We start from the raw sequence: 11,485 nt of genomic DNA, 5'->3' as shown, positions 1-11,485 counted from the left end.
TATGTTACTAGTTTTTCTATAAAATTAATCAAACTTAACAAAGTTTGAATAGAAAAAAAATTAAACGACTTGTAATATGAAACGGGAGAATATTTAACTAGGACGTAGCCCAATTTCATGATCAGAATTTAACGAGTTGAGTCAGACTAGTCCACTAATTAAGCTGCCTTTGTGTCAGCTCCTACAGTCCTATCTCCTCATCTCCACTGTCAATTCGCTTGCTAAGCCGAATTTGCGGCGAGCATGGCAAGAACAATCTCCGTGGCTATGGAGGGGAAATCCGTGATCACATGTTGGTACTCCTCGCTCGCCATGACCGTCTTCAACTTCTCCGGCGGCGACACGACGAGGAACCTCAAGATGGCCTCCTTGAGCCGCGGGCAGCCATGGAGCTCGGCCAACGCCAGCGACGTCGCCACCGTGCCGACGTCGAGGTGCCTCACCATCTTGTCCTCGCACACCTTCTTCAGCTAGCCTGTCCATGTCGTACCTGTCCGCCGGGACGAGAAGGTGCGGCGCCATAATCACCGTGCGCTCGTCGTCCTCCATCTCCGGCAGCTCGTCGGTGTAGACGAAGTAGAGCAGCGCGGCAAACACGGGGACCTTCATGTCGTCGACGCGGATGGTCCTCGCGGCGTGCTCCTTCATGGAGGAGCCGAGGAGCTCCGCCCTGAACACCGGCGACGCCGCTCCGCGAGGACGCACCGGTGCGCCGGGAACGTCTCGCCGCGGACCCTGAACCTCACGTCGGCCGTCTCGTCGTCGAACAGGAGGCGCTCGGCGAGGTGGCAGCCCAGGACGGGCGGCGGGAGCTGCACGGCGACGAGCCCCCTCACGCGGAGGTCCTGCACGTTGAAGGTGAGGTCGCACCGGATGGCGAAGCGGTTGCCGACGACATGGCCGGACTTCTCCAGCTCATCCCTCTTGATGAAGCTATTGCAAACCCATCGATCGGTCTTCTTGGAGATGGAACACTTGTCGCCGGATTGGCTGTACCGTGCCACCCGCTCGCCGGCGAGATCGAGCAGCTGATCTTGACACTCGCGTTGACATGGACGCTGGCGCAGGGTTTGAAATTTCGCCCCCCACCGGCATGCTCAAATTTCGTCCGAAATTTTCAGTTTTTTACAGTTTTTTGTGAATTTGGTCAAATTTTGTTCAAAATTCAAAATTATTCAAATTCAGTCAAATTTTCAAATAATTTTGGCTTGAAATTTTCGAAATTTCGGTAACCCCCGGCATAATATACAATTTCGAAATTGAAAACCCTGCGCCGGTGACGAGGATGCAGTCGGAGGCTCGGAGCGCGTACCAGAGATGCGATGTGTAGCCGCCGACTTGGAACTCGTCGGAGTCAAGGTGTTTGCCGGTGGCAATCATCACCGTCGTCCTCGTGTAACCATCGATTTTGAGGACGTGGTAGCTAGCCAACGGTGACGGCACGACGGCGGCGTCGCCGGGTTTCTTCTTGGCGGTGTGAGGGTGAGAACCAATCGTACACATGATTAAGGTGACCGAGGATGCAATAGATCGATGGATGTAGTTTTGCGTGGCGATGTACGTTTATTTTCTCCTTTATATGAAAGTGGTTATAACTGCCACACAAATAGTCAAGTACCAGGTATCCTCTATAGTTCATCTTCAGATAAAATTTTGGTAGAACACCAACATTTGCTTTCTCTAGGATCATAGTAGGATTTGAAATTTTGCTAAGGTAGCTTTACCAATCCATAATTCATCCAAGGAATCGCTATATAGTTGTCGACAGAATTTTGCGGAAAAATCATTCTATTTCTGGGCTGCCGGATTGTGATGAGATTCATTCGAGGGGGAGGGAAACAAAACCACGTCGTGTGAGGAAAGATCGAACCGATGACCTTATGCGCACAGGCGCGCATAGCCAATTGTCCCACATGGGTTTTTGAATAATTATGTACTACTCCATTAAAAAAAAACCCTAGCTAGGATTGGGTTTTTTTTTTACGAAGGGTTACAAAATACATATAAGTTACAGTGTGGTCACAATCTAGTTAAAAAAATATAATATAGTAACATTTGAAAGTTTTTTACTTTAAGAAAAACTAGTGGTCTACTTTAGATTTACAATATATAGTTTCACAATATTATTTTTTAGTACAAAATTAGGTACCTCGAAACCTTTTCTTAAGACCGGAAAATTTCTCCTGACGAACTCACGATCATGAAGCATTCTAAACAGGAGTATAACATAAGCTACTAAATTAATGGCAAAAAATACCGATCAGAAAAACATGCTCCAAACTTCACGAATTTCCCCAAAAACCGTGCACGTCGCTGCCTACGCTGTGGATCATCACCGGTCGTCGTCGAATCAGTCATCGTCGTCGGCGTCGACATCGGCGTCGGCGTCATGCTAGTGTCGTCGGCGACGACACGCCTGCTTAATTTGTCCTCGCAGACCAGCTTCAGCCTCTCCACTTTGTACTTGTCAGCCGCCGCGATCAGCTGCCGCGCCATGGCCGGCACGTCCGCCGACGCCATCTCCGGCAGCGTGTCGGTGTACACGAAGTGCAGCAGCGCCCCGAACGCTCCGGCGTCCATGTCGTCGACGTCGATGACGCGTGTTCCGGGCCTTCCGGCGGCGGCGGGCCTTAGGAATCCGCCACGGCTATATAGCTCGGCCTTGAACACCGGCGACCGGGCGGCGAGCACGCACCTGTGCGCGGTGAACGCCTCGCCGCCGGCCACCCTGAACGTGACGTCGGCGCCGTCCCCGGCGGAGAGGAGGCGGCCGAGGTGGCGGTGCATGTCCGGCTCCGGCACGGCGAGGGACGACGCCGGCTCGACGCGGAGCTCGATGCCGCCCATGACGGTGACGTCGCACCGGACGGCGAAGCCGTCGTCGGCGAGGTGCCCCGACTTCTCGAGGTCGCCGTGGGTGATGAATCGGAGGAATCCCCAATTCTTGAATCCGTCGGAGGAAGGGAAGCTGTGCACGCTGCTGCGGTAGGTGCGCGACGGCACCGGCTCGCCGTCCTTGTTGAGCAGCCTGAACACGAACTTCGCCTTGACGGCGGCGGCGGCGGCGGCGCCATTATTGCGGCCGGCGGCGGCGTCCTGCAGCTCGAGCATGACGGATATGGCGTCAGGATTCTGGTTGCTGCGGTCGGTGCCATTGGGGTAGTACCTGATGCGCCACGCGTGATCGCCGGCGTGGAAGCGGGAGGAGTCGATGCTGTCGCCGGCGGCGACCATGGCCTTAGTCCGAGAGTAGCCGTCGATCTTGAGGATGTGGTGGCCGGTGGGCTTCGTCGTCGCGACGATCGTCGACGTTGAGCCATTAGCTTCGGCTGCGACGGCGCAGCTGGTTGAAGCCGCCGCAGACGACGACGCCGCCATGGTCGCAGAGATCGTCTTTGCTGTTCTCTATCGATCGGTGAGACGACGACTAGTTGGTTATGTGATTAACTAGAACATGGAGGAGACTCCGATCTTATCTCTGTAAGCAACAGATGTTGCGATTTAAATTACATGACAAAGATTTCCAGAATATAAACTCTCTCAGATCGAACCCTGAAACGTGCAAAGGAAAGGATTCCTATTAGAGTCAGGGTTCACTCTATCGGTTCAGGGGTTTCTATCAGGGGTCACCGAAATCCCGAAATTTCAGAAATTTCGGAAATTTCGGTCCGAAATTTCCGAAATTTTGAACAAAATTTAGTTGAATTTGAACAAATATTATCCAAATTCATGAAAAAATTGAAAAATTCAAAAATTTCGACTGAATTAATATCGTATCGGGGGTCACCGAAATTTCGGTCCAAAATTTCCAACCCTGATTAGAGTACGTCTTGATCGGTAATAATTTTCCTCCCGCATGCATGGGTCCCACTGGTAATATATTTTTTTTTGAGAACTATACAGTAAAACGCTGACACTCATAATGCACGAGCACTCACCAATAACATAATAAACTATCAATTTTTACGTGCCATATTTGTCATAGAAGTTATTTTGTAACGCAAAAGCATATGTATTTATCCTCTGTAGATAACATAGAGGCTATTCAGATTATAGCCAAAATAAACCTTAACAAATTTTGCCAAATGCCAAAAATTTGTTCAAGTTGGTAAAATTACCAAAATCGGACGTTGTTTCACTCAATAGATCGAAAATGTTTCATTTAATAGATAAATAATTTTCAATCTTTTAAAAAGCTGAAACACAACCAAATCACCTCATGAAATATTTTGCTACAACGTATGAAACAACGGTTTCCAAAAAAAATCTGACGATGTTTCAACCTATATAAAAATAATGTTTTAGCAAATAGCGAAAGAATGTTTCAGTTCTTAAAAAAAGTGAAACACGATCAGATCACTAGATGAAACAATTTAGTTCAACGTATGCAACAAACGATTTAAACTCATTGCAACACTTAAACCCCGTGTACATCAACAAACCACGTATCCATCAAGATGAAATTATTAAACAGTATCAAAAGTCCACTGCAATATTTAATCTACACATAGAGAAATATCACGAGTGCACTAGCTGAAACATTGTTAATGAAACAAAAAAATGAAACGGATCCACCTGATAAGGCGTTTCCGTGATATGCCGGCGGTTTGTAGCAATGGGCACGTGCGTGGGAGGATGGAATCGGCACGCATTGGGTGCCCGATCGCCAGCATTTCCGAGATAGATAAGTTTTATCATAAAAAATCTAACTAGTAGTTAGGCTCACTTCGCCGATTACAAAGCATGATTTTATATTAAAATTTTACAATGGCACAGATCTTAGTAAAGCATCTAATGCCTAATAATACTCTACCGTTCCAAAAATCCTCTATGCGCTAGCTAGGAACTCAATGTGCAGCAAACATTGCAAGAATCTCCGTGGCTATGGAGGGGAAGCTTGTCACCAGGTGCTCATACCCATCGCTCGCCATGACCGCCTTCAACCTCGCCGGCGACGCCATGAACCTCAGGATGGCCTTCTTGAGCTCAGGGCAATCGTGCTGCTCGGCCAACGCCAGCGACGTCGCCGCCGTGCCGACGTCGAGGTGCCTGACCATCCTGTCCTCGCACACCTTCTTCAGCCTCTCCATGTCGTACCTGTCCGCCGCCACCAGCAGGTGCTGCGCCATCGCCGCCGCGCTGCCGCCGTCCAGCTCCGGCAGCTCGTCGGTGTAGACGAAGCGCAGCAGAGCGGCGAACACGGAGGCGTCCATGTCGTCGACGCGGATGGTCGTCGCGGCGTGCTCCCTCATGGGGCCGAGGAGCTCCGCCCTGAACACCGGCGACCGCGCCGCGAGGACGCACCGGTGCGCCGGGAACGTCTCGCCGCCGACCTTGAACCTCACGTCGGACGTCCTGGCGTCGCCGAGGAGCTCGCCGATGTGGCGGCGCAGGAGGGGCGGCGGCACGGCGACGAGCTCCCTCACCAGGCGGTCCTGCACGTTGAAGGTGAGGTCGCACCGGACGGCGAGGCGGTCGCCGACGACATGGCCGGACTTCTCCAGCTCATCCCTCTCGATGAAGCTCTTGCAAACCCATGGATCGCTTGCCTTGGAGGTGGAACACTTGTCGACGGGTTGGCTGTACCGTGCCACCGGCTCGCCGGCGAGGTCGAGCAAGCTGATCTTGGCTCTCGCATGGAGACGGACATTGTCGCCGGCGCCGGCGGTCCGGACGAGAGCGAAGGATATCGAGCTCGAGAACTCCTGGTCGTAGCCGTTGGGGTAGTACCGGAGATGCCAGGCGTAGCCGCCGACGTGGAACTCGCCGGAGTCGAGGTGTTCGCCGGTGGCGACCATCATCGTCGTCCTCGTGTAACCATCGATCTTGAGGACGTGGTGGCCGCTCGCCTCGGTGACGACGATGGTCGAGCACGACGACGGCGATGGCTGGACGTCGGCGGCGCCGGATTTCTTGGTAGACATGGCGATCGAGATGTGAACGTGCAATTAATCAATCGATTTGTTTTGTGATTGGGTATGTGTATGGCCATGTAATTAACTTTGTTGTTCCTAAAAGTGGTTTGAGTCCAACTCCAACTCCGATATAAGGCGGGGCTGCTTCTGACAATACACATACGCATTAGTTTTTGACGTGGAACCTAAGCAATTTGATTAATCCAAACTTAATATACACAGAAACTCAAAAGACTTTCTGATTGTGGCCTAAAATTTTCAACGCTGTTTAGTAAAACCTTCAGTTAATATTCTGAAATTCACAAAACTTTCGTTTTGATTGCAAAACTTTCAATTCAATTAGCATAATTTTGAGTTATCATAATAAAAAAAAAATATTCAACTCCATTTGCAAAACTATCAATTCAAGATCAAAAAGTTAGAACTCAATTTTCCCAACTTTCAATTCATAATCTGAAAGATTCAACTCTAAAAACTTTCAACAAGAAACTAAAATATTTTTATGCACAAATCTCTGAAAAGTTTCAATTCATAATTAACCTCAGCTTCCAAATTTTCTAAAAATCTCAAATTTCCAACTGAGGGCAGCTCATCTGTTTCCTGTCCGGTGGCTATCGCACAACGCTGATATCTCGCCAGCCGGTAGGAGAAAGATGGTGAATTGAAGCTCCCTAATAAGGAAGAGAAAAAGGAATAGGCAAGACAGATTTTGGGAGATGGAAGAATGGAATGCCATCGAATCAACATCTAGGTAGTGGTGGCTCACCAACAGCCACTACTAGAAAAACGATTTTTCATGGCGTTTGGAAAATATTTTTCATAGCGGCTAAGTGAAAAAACCGCCAGCGCAGAAATTCGCGGGGGTCGGGGGTCACGGGCCGCTAGCGGAAACTCATCTTCACTAGCGGTCGCCTTAAACCGGCCGCCAGCGGAGATATGGTATTTTCGCTGTCGGCCCTCTTAACTTGGCAGATTTTCGCTGGCGGTAGGTTAAGAAGACCGCCAGAAAAAATAGCCCTATTTTTGCTGGCGGACTTGTTACCATTTTCACTGGCGGATAATGGAGAGTGCAGCCTAAAAAATCACGCCATCAAAAAATCAGCGCGCGCATCCACCTACCCGTCCTTATCCTCTCTCCTCCTCCCTCCATATCCAACCCTCTCCTCCTCCCTTGTCCCTCCAGATCCAACACCTCCTCCCTCAGATCCACAGGTGGCAGCACTGGCGGACACGGGCGATCGGAGGAGAGGGTGGTGATGAGCTTGGGGTGGTCCAATCTCGGGGCGTGGGCGGCAAGCTCGGGCGTGGGTGGCAACGCATGGGCGCGGGCGACGGAGGAGAGGGCGGCGGTGAGCTCGGGGCGGTCCAAGCTCGGGGCGCGTGCAGCGAGGTTGGGCGTGGGCAGCGGCACTCGGGCGCGGGCGACGGAGGAGAGGACGGCGGCGAGCTCGGGCGTGGGTGGCCCGGGTGGCGGCACTCGGGACGGGGAGGCGCGAGGCGACATCTCCACAGGTCTCTCTCCACCGCTCCTCACTACTCCCCTTCCCCCGCCGCCACCACCCCCTCTCCCTTTCTCAGATCTGGCGTGGCGTGGCTTTGCAGCGCTGGTGGCGAGGCGGAGGTGGTGGAGGCCTACGGGGCTCTGTAGTAGCGTCGTCGAGGCGGAGGCGGTGGAAGCTGCGGCGGGGCTCGACACCGGCGGCGTCGAAGCGGAGGCGGTTGAGGCCGACGGGGCTCGTTAGCGGCGGCGGTGATGGTGGAGGGGACTTCATGGACGACGATGACAACCTCGAGTGCGACGACGCCAGCGGCGATGGTTCTCTGTATTTGTGATGTTTGTAATATTTGTGATGATATTTGTGAAGCACTATATTTGGATTGATGCTTGGTGTTCAAATTTTTTGTTAATGTGTTGATATTTGTGATGCTTCAATGCTTGGGTGAATGGAAATTTTTTGCTGTAAATTGTTCATGTAAATTTATGTGGATTTATGGATGGAGCATTGATGGAGGTGGACGGAGCAGTGCTTTTTTATATATATTTTTGCTTTTCAAATTTCCTCTTCGCTGGCGGCTAGGGCAGCTACATGGTTTTTATTTTTGCTGGCGGTCGATTTAACACAGCCGCCAGTGAAAATGAATTTTTGCTGGCGGTCGGTGGAAGATAACTGCCAGCAAAAATGTATCTTTGCTGGCGGCTGGCTTAAGACGACCGCCAGCGAAAATAAATTTTCACTGCCGGTCGATAACCGCTAGCGAAGATCTTGATCTTCACTGGCCTTTACTTTGTGGCGGCTCTAAATTCTACCAGCGAAAACCTAAAATGACCGCCACGAAAAATGGTTTTCGTAGTAGTGAGCCACCACTACTTTGATAAGGTGTTTTCTAATTCGCTCGCTAGTGTATGTGAGAGAAATAGTCTTCCAGCCTAATGCATGCATATGATTTTAAAAATAAACAGAAAGTAATTAACAATACTAGAGAAACGATTTTTTTATGCTAAGCCCCAAAACACAATTATCCCGACTAGATTAACAACCTGTATTAAAGATAGTTTAGTACTGGTTCTAAAAGCCCAAGTCACGCCCAAGTCACTAGAAACATCTTTAGTTCTGATTGGTATCACTAACCGATACTAAAAATATATCTTCAGTATCGGTTGGTAACACCAATTCATACTAAAGATATTTTTAAGTACCGGTTGGTGTTATCAACCAGTACTAAAGATATCTCCAAGGTTAATTCAAAACGAAAGCATCTTTATACAAGTTAGATGTGTATTGTAGGGGGATGGTCACACGCGTAAGGGCTCAGGTGAGAGATATTTCGTTCGAATCACACATATTTTTTTAACTTAGTATGCATCTTTAGTACCGGTTCTCGGTTGCTACTGCCGGTACTAAATGGGGGTTTTTAACCGGTATTAAGGATCGTTTGAGATCTTTAGTCTCGGTTTCTACAAATGGTACTAAGGCCCTATTTTTTTCAGCTTGGGATTATTATAATCCAGATTATTGAGAGTAAGCTGAAAGAAACAGACAACTTATTGAAGTAGCTTATTATAATCTGGAGCCCAGCTTATTATAATCCGATAAGCTCATTTAGGTGAGCTTTTTCCAGATTATTGGGTGAAAAATTACCCACCATGCCACCCCACTCCCTCTTTAGACTTGCAAACTAATAATCTAGGCTCTAATAATCTAAGAAAGAAACAACTAACCGATTATTCTACTACAGATTATAACAATCTAGCTTATAGTAATCTGACTCAATAATCTAGATTATAATAATCCCAAACTGAAAAAAAACAGGGCCTAAAGAAGGTTTTTAACCGGTACTAAAGATCATTTCTTCGGCAGTGTAAGGAAAAACTGACAAGATCGTTTCTGAACAAATTTAGTTATATTTATTCCTATAGATGTAAATCGAAATTATCCATGTACGTTTGTATATGGACTTATATTATCACAATATGTCTAACCATTTTGTTTATAGGTTTAAACTGCATACAAGAAACTAGTGCAATTGCATGTATGGGCAAAAGATCCTTAGGACACCCACCAGAAAAAAAAACCCAGCTCTAACACATCATGGCTCAAAACGAAAATATCTAACAGCTACCCAAAGAATCCCCTAGTTTCAAGGATACGTCAAATGAAACATCTACTATCACAAACTACGGCTCAAAACTAAAATATATTCAATAGCTGTCTAAAGAGTCCCTACATACTACGGTACGTACCTCTACCAAAAAAACCATTTTCACAAACGTGGATATTTTTTTTTCAGGTGGATAGGTCCCTCGGAACTAAACGGCCGCCTACGAAAATGGCAACGGGGGTGAGAACGTCTTTCGTCTACGAAAATAGATTCTTTGCTTACAGAGGTGGATCTTTCCCCCACCTGAAAAAAAACTATTTTTGGTTGTCTGAAAAAACGATTTTTTAGTAGTGCATTGCAATCTCGCAATTCGTAATGTTTGACATTACTAACTTTTGGACATATATTTATTTTTTTTTCATATTTAAAAGATTGCGTAATTATCATTTCACAAGTATACAATTTTAGCACACAAGGTAGGTGGTGTTGACCATCTATCGCATTGTGGAACTCACAATCATGAATAACAAAAAACTGTTTTGTATCGGCCATCCTTGTATCAGCGCTGAAGTCTCTACAGTATGATGAAACTCCCAGATGTGCAATTTTCAAAGAACTGAGCCTTCGCATCTAGGGTTTTCAATTTCGAAATTGATCTTTCTGCCGGGGGATTGAAATTACAGAAATTTCGAATTTTTTTGGCTTAAATTATTTGAAATTTTGACTAATTTTGAATGGATTTAAATAAAACACGACCAAATTCACAAAAAGTTGTAAAAGACTGAAAATTTTGGGCGATAAACGAGCTTGCCGGTGGGGGGCACGAAATTACCGAAATTTCGAAATGAAATTTCAAACCCTGCTCGCAGTTCGCACCTAGATCATGTAATTCTGGGGGTAGAAAAAGAGCCACAGCCGTTATTTATGTGAGTGAAAACAAACTTTAAAAGAACAAACAACCAGCTACTAACTTCAAAAAGATCCCCTTAAACCACGGATAACGCTGTGGCATATCACATGTAGCTGCTGAATCAGTCGGCGTCACGCTTGCGTCAACACGCCTGCTTAATTTGTCCTCGCAGACCAGCTTCAGCCTCTCCACTTTGTACCTGTCAGCCGCCGCGATCAGCTGCCGCGCCATGCCCGGCACGTCCGCCTACGCCATCTCCGGCAGCGTGTCGGTGTACACGAAGTGCAGCAGCGCCCTGAACGCTCCGGCGTCCATGTCGTCGACGTCGACGACGCGTGTTTCGGGCCTTCCGGCGGCGGCCGGTCTTAGGAATCCGCCACGGCTATATAGCTCGGCCCTGAACACCGGCGACCGGGCGGCGAGCACGCACCTGTGCGCGGCGAACGCCTCGCCACCGGCCACCCTGAACGTGACGTCCGCGCCGTCCCCGGTGGAGAGGAGGCGGCCCAGGTGGCGGTGCAAGTCCGGCTCCGGCACGGCGAGGAGGGACGCCGGCTCGACGCGGAGCTCGATGCCGCCCATGACGGTGACGTCGCACCGGACGGCGAAGCCGTCGTCGACGAGGTGCTCCGACTTGTCGAGGTCGCCGTGGGTGATGAATCGGAGGAATCCCCAATTCTTGAATCCGTCGGAGGAAGGGAAGCTGTGCACGCTGCTGCGGTAGGTGCGCCTCCTCGTCGAGCAGGCTGAACACGAACTGCGCCTTGACGGCGGCGCCGTTGCGGCCGGCGGCGGCGGTGGCGTCCTGCAGCTCGAGCATGACGGATATGGCGTCGGGATTCTGGTTGCTGCGGTCGGTGCCATTGGGGTAGTACCTGATGCGCCACGCGTGGTCGCCGACGTGGAAGCGGCAGGAGTCGATGCTGTCGCCGGCGGCGACCATGGCCTTAGTCCGGGAGTAGCCGTCGATCTTGAGGATGTGATGGCCGGTGGGCTTCGCCGCCGCGACGATGGTCGACGTCGAGCCATTAGCTTCGGCGACGCAGCTTCTTGAACCCAT

At 49.3% G+C, this 11,485-nt stretch overlaps 2 pseudogenes; both read right to left on the bottom strand.

The window, feature by feature from the left end:
* Window positions 1–221: 221 nt before the first annotated feature.
* Window positions 222–3,320, bottom strand: LOC107279406 (uncharacterized; annotated as a pseudogene).
* Window positions 3,321–4,911: 1,591 nt separating this feature from the next.
* On the bottom strand, window positions 4,912–11,485 carry LOC9271344 (uncharacterized; annotated as a pseudogene).

Source organism: Oryza sativa, chromosome 11, assembly GCF_034140825.1.
Source record: "Oryza sativa Japonica Group chromosome 11, ASM3414082v1".
NCBI lineage: Eukaryota > Viridiplantae > Streptophyta > Magnoliopsida > Poales > Poaceae > Oryza > Oryza sativa.
This window is presented reverse-complemented; position numbering and strand designations above follow the sequence as displayed.